Source organism: Numida meleagris, chromosome Z (genome assembly GCF_002078875.1).
Source record: "Numida meleagris isolate 19003 breed g44 Domestic line chromosome Z, NumMel1.0, whole genome shotgun sequence".
NCBI lineage: Eukaryota > Metazoa > Chordata > Aves > Galliformes > Numididae > Numida > Numida meleagris.
In genome coordinates this window covers 10,106,081-10,113,758 of record NC_034438.1, presented here as the reverse complement: position 1 = coordinate 10,113,758, position 7,678 = coordinate 10,106,081, and the positions used below count along the sequence as shown (strand labels likewise).

Sequence of the window (7,678 nt, the reverse complement as noted above, 5' to 3'; positions counted from 1 at the left end):
ATAGAAGTGTGCAAATTTTATAAAGAATATGCTCCTCTCCTGTCCTTTGCTGAGAGGTGCTCTTTGGTGAAACCTATAAAGCTGAAGTAGCCCTTTTTAATGAATCTGTGAACAGCTCAATCTTACTCTGAGATTCAGGAGCATTTCAAAGAAGTGGAAGCGTGATATATATACAATACACATATGGATCTGCATATATATATGCATATAAATTTGCAATGTTCATTAAGAAGCCCGTTTAGTATCTTATCAAAATAACACTGAGTTTAACATTAAAGAAGACATGACATCTCATAATGCTTTGCTCAGCTTGCTCATGAACCTAATTTCTCCTGGTCAACTTTCCACAGTGTTCAGCAACTGTTACTAAAAGATGTCTAGTGTGAAAGTGAGAGCTTTGAATTGCCAAATAACAGTATTCAGACTGCCTAGGGAAACCAAGAAACCTGATGCATGATAAATAGGATGCAAACTGATTACAGAGAAACTAGAAAAGTGTCCAGGACTTTGTGAGTGTAGGCGTTTTTTCCAAGCACCACAGAAGCACTTAAACATGTTTTAGATGGAATGTATTACTTAAGTAAGTTGTTCCTTGATTTCCTCTTAGAAAAATACTAAAGCAAATTTGAGGCATCTCCAGGACACACTGATTTTTGATTTTGCAATTGCAGCTGTCCACTAAGATTAAGGAACTCAGATCACTTCCAACTTTCATTTACACAAGTTGAAATAACAAAAATCTTTTTGCTCAGTCATATGGTGTTGTCTTTAATAAAAAGCATGAATTTGTATCCCAGCTGTTGGTTTTGAGATTAGGATAGCAATAATAGAGGAAAATAAGCATTGTTATGCTACTTTCCTGCTTCTTGTTATATACCGTAAAAAATTTATACAGTAAACTTTGAACATGAAAGTGCATATATGACTTCCAAAATGATATCCTGAATCTAAATATTGCTTCAGCTAAGCAGATTCCTACATTCTCAAGAAGCACATAAAACCGCCACACACACCCACTTGTATGCATGCATATAGACAAGGGCATAATCTCATATTGTTCATAGCAGCACAATAAATGAGACTTAGCTGTTTGAAATGTGTAGAAGAGAAATAATTCAGCACATGACAATCAACATATTCGAAAGGAAAATAATACACCAAGGTCCCTGGACATACTGCCTTTGCCAGTGTGAATAGGCTGCCTCATGGGAACAACTCTGTTGTACTCACTGGGAGGGAAATACCCTACAGAAACTGAAGAATGCAAGAAATGTTCCTGGAATCCTTTAATTGTTAACAGTGTTTGAGGTGTGTTTGAAAGACTGTATTTTAAACTGCAAACAAATGTCCTGATTAAAACATCACGAGGCCTAAATCTTAGTTGATTCTATTATCAAAAAATGACTAAGTTGAGGTCAGGTGTGGAGAAGGACCAGTTTCTTAGTGATGTTTCTACAACAGAACAAAGGAGGTATGAAGCCTTGTACTGCCTCCCAGCAGGTACCATCAGCAAGTAAATTCTGAACACTGTTAATGATATCACCAGGGAGCATGACTTGGGTCAAAAGCTTGGCAGGAGGTGCTGGCAACTGCTAAATCAACAGCAATCAGAACTGAAAAACCAACATGCTTGCTACCATCAAATTTAAAACAGAACTTATTGTGCCTCAAACACAGCAGCTGGTTTAATAGAAAAGTAGGCATGTTTATGGTTTCAGATTTACAACAAGACTTATAAACACCTTATTACACAGAATCCAATCCACTGCCCTAGAAACTAAGAATGTTACTTTGTTGAGAAGAAGGATCTGTTGACACAAATGTCTTGCCTAAGTTTACCATTGTGGTTAACCAAAATACATTTACTACTGAGAAGGTAAATAAAAGCAAACAAGATGCCTCTTATACAATACCATAAGGTTCATATTTGACCAAGCTTAATGCTACGAGATAAATATGCTTAATGTTTATGGAATTTTTCTAGAAGCTATTTGTTATGTTGGGCTTAACGTCTTACATCTGTCCTATTGAATGGGAATGTGTTTTCAGTATTACAAGTTCTTAAAGAACTCATCAAAAATATTCAGAGGAGCTGCCATGAATACCACAGTTAACCATGTTGCAAATAAAATGGCTCATGGTTTACTCTTAAGTTAACATGAATAAATCAATCTCATCCCATATAATATATGTACACAGAAAAATTAACTGGCAATTAAGATTATAACCAATGGAAACAGTGCTCTATCTGTGTAAGTCAGCTACACAGGCTGCAGAGATAATCTGCAGAAGTACTGAGAAACTGGAAAACCCTGGTCTAGTGTCTGAGCTTCTCTTCAGGGCTGCAAGGTCTTACTGTGTAAGCTCAGCTGCTAAGCTGCCTCTCCAGTAAGTAATCAAAAGCATGCCTATGCATCTTTGGGTGCTTATGGAGAAGCTCCAGCTCACTAATAGCCTCACCATGTCCAGTCTTGGATTGCCCTGCTGCCACTGACAGTATAGACACCCTGTTTCATCTTCTTCCTACAAGGAGAAGATGGAACACAAAAAGAAAGAAATGGAAAAAAAGCTACAGGGAAGAAAAAAAGCTATAATGTGCCCATTTCAACATACAGCCTTAAATTGGATCAGCGTGGTTTTCAATCTAAGCAATCTTGAAAGGCAATTCCTTTTCATCTGAATTTCTTTCAGCTAGATGAATGATTTAAAATTGCTTTAATTTCATTTTTTAAATTATGCTTGAAGCCATTAAAAAGAATGCTAGAAACTGGCTGCTAGTGACTTTTCAAAGCATCTGTTATTAAGTCTTACTCCAGAACATGTTTATGGAAGTAGAGGTTGCGCATTACAATCAGTTTGTTTTCCCAGCAGAAATTCTTAGTTAGAAGCTAAGATGACTCCCTCATGCACATCTGCAAGCAGGAATGGAGCCTCATATCAGAAGTGGTTATAATTAATATGCAAACATTAAGCAGTCATCATTTGCTGTAGGGAGGAAAAAAAAAGCCAAAGTAATAAGATCACATGGTTGCTTGGAAAGGCTATTAGTTTATACCATACCACAAATAAGCATAGGGAGGACAAATTTTCCTCTGAGATCACAGATTCCCTCAGAGAAGATCCCCACAGTGCTGCTGTAATTTGTGACAATGTGTGACAAAACCACTCACTCAACAGAATAATGCTGACAAGCCAGTGGTTTTCCACCTCCACAGGAAAAGCTCCAGGCTCTGAATTCTGTAGCTTCTATCTCTTGCTTTCTGGCTTTTTGTTTTCCTTAGCTATGGTGGTGATAGAGGAGGGACAACATTTCCAGTCACTCTATATTTAACAATATTGTGCAAAACTTTTGAAACAACCTTTCTTACATGGTATCTTGAGAGAATCAGGTCTCATGAGTGGTTAGTCATATGGCCTATTTGTGGAAGATCAGCACTGCTTTGAGATGAGATTTTCCCATGACTTTAATGTTTACCTGAGACACAGTAAACACCCATTGTGCATGCCATTACAAAGTAAACCAGATTCAGTTCTATTAGAAGTGTTCACATGGCCAGGCACTCCATATGGCCTAAACAGCAGTAAATTCTGCAAAGATTACAACATGGAAGGAAATGATTGGCTGAGCACAAATGGGTATCCTTATTTCCAGTTCTCTGTCTGAAGTCATAGCTGAGGCTGATCACCTCCACTGGGAAGGTGAAGCAGCAAACAACCCTGGAAACCATTTTGAAACATATGAAGGATAGGAAGGTGACTAGCAGTCATCATCATGGATTTGTAACATTCTTGATCATTGTGACAGCCTTCTACAAGTAGATGACTATCCTGATGAGTGGAGTCTTTCGGATGTCGCGTATTGCAACTTCAGCAAGGCTTCTGACACACCCTTCTGTAACAATTTCCTATGCAAACTGATGAAGTGTGGGCTAGATAAGTGGACAGTATGTTGGCCTGAAAAGTGTCTGAAAGGACAGACTCAGAAAGTTACAATCAACGGTGTGAAGTCCAGCTGGAAGCCAGCAATTAGTCATGTAACCCAAGGTTGATGCTGTTCAACATTCCTGATAAGGACCTGCAATTCAGCAGAAGCTGCAAAACTGGTAGGAGTAGCTGGTATTCCAGAGAGTTGTGCTACCATTCAGGGGGGTCTCAGTAGGTTGTAGTAAAAGGCTGACAGGAATCGCATGAAGTTCAGCCAAAGGAGATGCAAAGTCCTGCATCTGGGAAGGGTTAACCCCATAAATTAGTACAGGCTACAGCTGTCTAGAAAGCAGGTTTGTAGAGATGGACCAGGACATCCTGGTGGACAAGCTGATCAGGAGCCAGCAATGCACCTTCAAAACAATGAAGGCCAGTAGCACCCTGGGCTGCATTAGGAAAAGCCTTGCCTGCAGGTTGCAGGCGTTGACCCTTCCCCTCTATTCAGCCTTGGTGAGAGTACATCTGGCGTGCTGAGTCACTTCAGGACTTACTAGGAAAGACATACAAAGTGGAGAAAATCCAGCCATGGAGCTGCTGAAGAGACTGGAACATGTATTTTATGAGAAAGTGTTGAGAGATCTGGAGTTTTTCAGCCTGGATCAGAGAAGGCTCAGGATGAATGTGGCCTGAAAATTCTTGAAACGTCAAGACTAGCACTTTCCCTTTGTTTGAAGGTTAGAATCCTTTGTCAATTGATGAATGAAAAGGTAGATAAAATAAATCAACAGCAGGTCTTCAACTCAAAAATTTCATATTTACAAACTTCTGAAAGCTAGAGTAGACTAGAGGGAAGATCACTCTATCATTCTGCCCAGAGCATCTTTAAGGTCCCTTCCAACCCAAGGCATTCTATATAGGTCATTCTTAGACTTCCATCGTAATCATTCACTGCTCCTTTCTGTGTTAGAAAACATTGCATAGCAATTCTTAAGTAAATATACCCTTGTTTACAAGCTTGTTTGTCAAAAACAAACCACCTCTGAGCAGTAACAAAAAATTACTTAGCTAAAGTCTGAAGTTACTGATTCTTGAAAAACGACATAGATAAATAGATTGATATAAGGGGATAATAAATAAATTATATCTAAAACTAAATCTGTAACATCACTGGCAGGCACATTTACAGACTGTTTGCAAAACAAAAAGGGTTAAATCATTTTCTTTAAAATTTTGGCAACAGGGCTTAGCTTTGAAAGTTAACATCACTCTTCCAAAAACAGGAGGAAAAAAAATATTTTCTGCTGTACTCATGGCACAATATGGCACAATAAACACTATCTTTTTAAAAAATATTCCCTCAGAGGCCTCGATTTTCTCTGAGTCCAGCAGGTAAAGTACAAACATGAGTCTCTGTAAAAATATGCCTAAGCTAAGTAGTGCTTCAGGCTTTAGGCACTTGAGGAATTTTATAGTTGAGTAAGAGTTCTCCCTTGTTTAGAAAGTGGAGATGTTGATTGTAGGTTGCTGCATGTTAACATAAAACTAAATTTGCTATGGGGATTCTGGTTCATATGATTCCATGATGTGGGATTAGTACGGGTGGTTTCATGCCACTATTAGCAATTTCCTGGAACTTAACTATGACATTGTTAGGAAATGCAGTTAAGCAATTCTGACCCTAACTTAATTTTTAAGGAAATAATTTACTCTGTATACTTACCATAAAGGTAAGTATTTTTTTGTGAAAAACTAAGAAACATGCAGTTACAAAAAGATTGCATCACTAAGTCATTAAAGTGTTAACCAGAGGTTATTAACCTCCGGATATGTAATTTAATACAGTTTTAGACTGATACACCAGAGGATAGTTATTACTCTTTAAGCACTTTTTCCAAACTGAAGTATCTCTACATCAACCTATAAGCCCATTCCAGCCTGCAAGAATACACACTGGCTTCAAAGTCCACAGAAAACAGCCTGTTTTTCAGTGAGATCAGCAGATCTTGGCCTGGGTCTCTGGTCTACTTGCCCCAGATGTTGAAATAATGTATCTTCAATCTAGTTAACTGCTTTATTTTTGAGACAGTTAGGAAAGACTATATTTTTTTCTCATGCTAGCATCTTTCCATGTAGAAGCATTCTCTCTTCTGCTGGTTTTTGAGTGCTGAGTGTCTTCTCCTGGAGCAGGTGACTGTGGATTAGCAGACTTCTAGTTGCAATGTTTTAGGACAGTTTTGTTCCTGACTCTTGACCAACATGTCAGATGCACCTAATTAGTAAATCACAGTGATAAACGAGTGATTCCTGCAGAAAAGGATACAGGCAGGTCAACTGCATGCCTGGTATTTGATGTGTGAGTCTTCATTAGTCAAGCTCACAGTCACTTTGTATCATACAGAACAGATACAGCACATTCATCAATCTGGCCATTGGTGTTAACGTTCTCCATTGGTTTTGAAGAAGGCACAAAGCAATTTGTTTATTTTTTCTACTTTCAATTAATTCTTGTTGCCTAGAAAACTGTTTTCACAGTATCTACAGCTGATCTCTATATCAGATAAATGTGACTTGGTATACTAAATGTAGAGGCAGAAGAAGCCTTCATAACATCTTCTGCACCAGATGATTCTCTGTACAGCTCAACAGAGCCTGATACAACCTCTTGTGCTGTGCTCTCCTTTAAGAAACAGTTTTGTATAGAACCCAGCATAGATGCTTTTGACCATCCTGTTGGTAGAGATCATTGTGACAAAAAAAGTTAGGGCACAATCCTTTTGTTTTTAACTTTGAGCTTGGAAATCTGACACATTAAAGACAATTTTACTTCTAAGAGGTAATAAAAATTTTGACCTAATATTGTGCTTGATAGAATCATAGAACATCCCAAGTTGGAAGAGATCCACAAGGATCATCGAGTCCAATCCCTGACTTCACACGACACCATCCAAAAATTAGACCATATGTCTGAGAGTGCTGCCCAAACACCACTTGAGCTCTGTCAGCTCGGGGCCGTGCCTACTGCCCTGCGCAGCCTCTTCCATGCCCACCGCCCTCTGGGCAGAGCCTTTCCCTAACCCCCGGCCCTCCCCTCTCACAGCTCCACGCCATTCCCTCCGGCTCTGTTGCTGTCACAGAGAGCAGAGCTCAGCGCTGCCCTCCACTCCCTGTGAGGAGCCGCAGCTGCCATGAGGCCTCCCCTCAGCCTGCTCTATGCTGTGCCAAAACAGCGATGTCCAACAACATCCATTAAAGTTATAATTATCTTTTCTTGACTGATCACACCATGCAAATATTAAACACACAATTGATAGAGAATATGCGTTCCTACTAAAGACATCTTTACCATACCGGTCAGGCTATCTCCTACTTATAGAGGAAACAATATGAGTTTCAGGGAGAAAGATTAAAATTTTTAGAGCTAGTTCACTACTAAGACAAGACTAGCTAGAAGAGTGAATATATTCCATAAGAAGAAGGAAGGCATGTGCTCAGCCTAAAACTCTAAATTCCACCTGGTCAGGAGAGAAGAAGCCAGCAAGATGCTGGAAGTAGAAGTCCTTTGAAGAAAAGATTTATATCTTCACCTGTGTCTAAAAAACATTTGTATCTACTCTATCTATTCTGAATACCATGGGTTTGCATTTTGGATTTGCATTTTGTCTTGACCTGGCTTAAAGAATATATAATTTGAAGTAGCTGGAGATCAGAATGGGTGGACTAAATCCGTAAACCAATCCATAAACTCTAGCAGATA

The 7,678-nt window shown here is 39.0% G+C and overlaps 1 long non-coding RNA gene across 2 annotated transcripts in view; it reads right to left on the bottom strand.

Moving 5' to 3' along the window:
- The window catches only part of LOC110389729, a 90,429-nt gene that overhangs the window by 22,636 nt on the left and 60,115 nt on the right, over nucleotides 1-7,678 (bottom strand). The window lies entirely within an intron of this gene.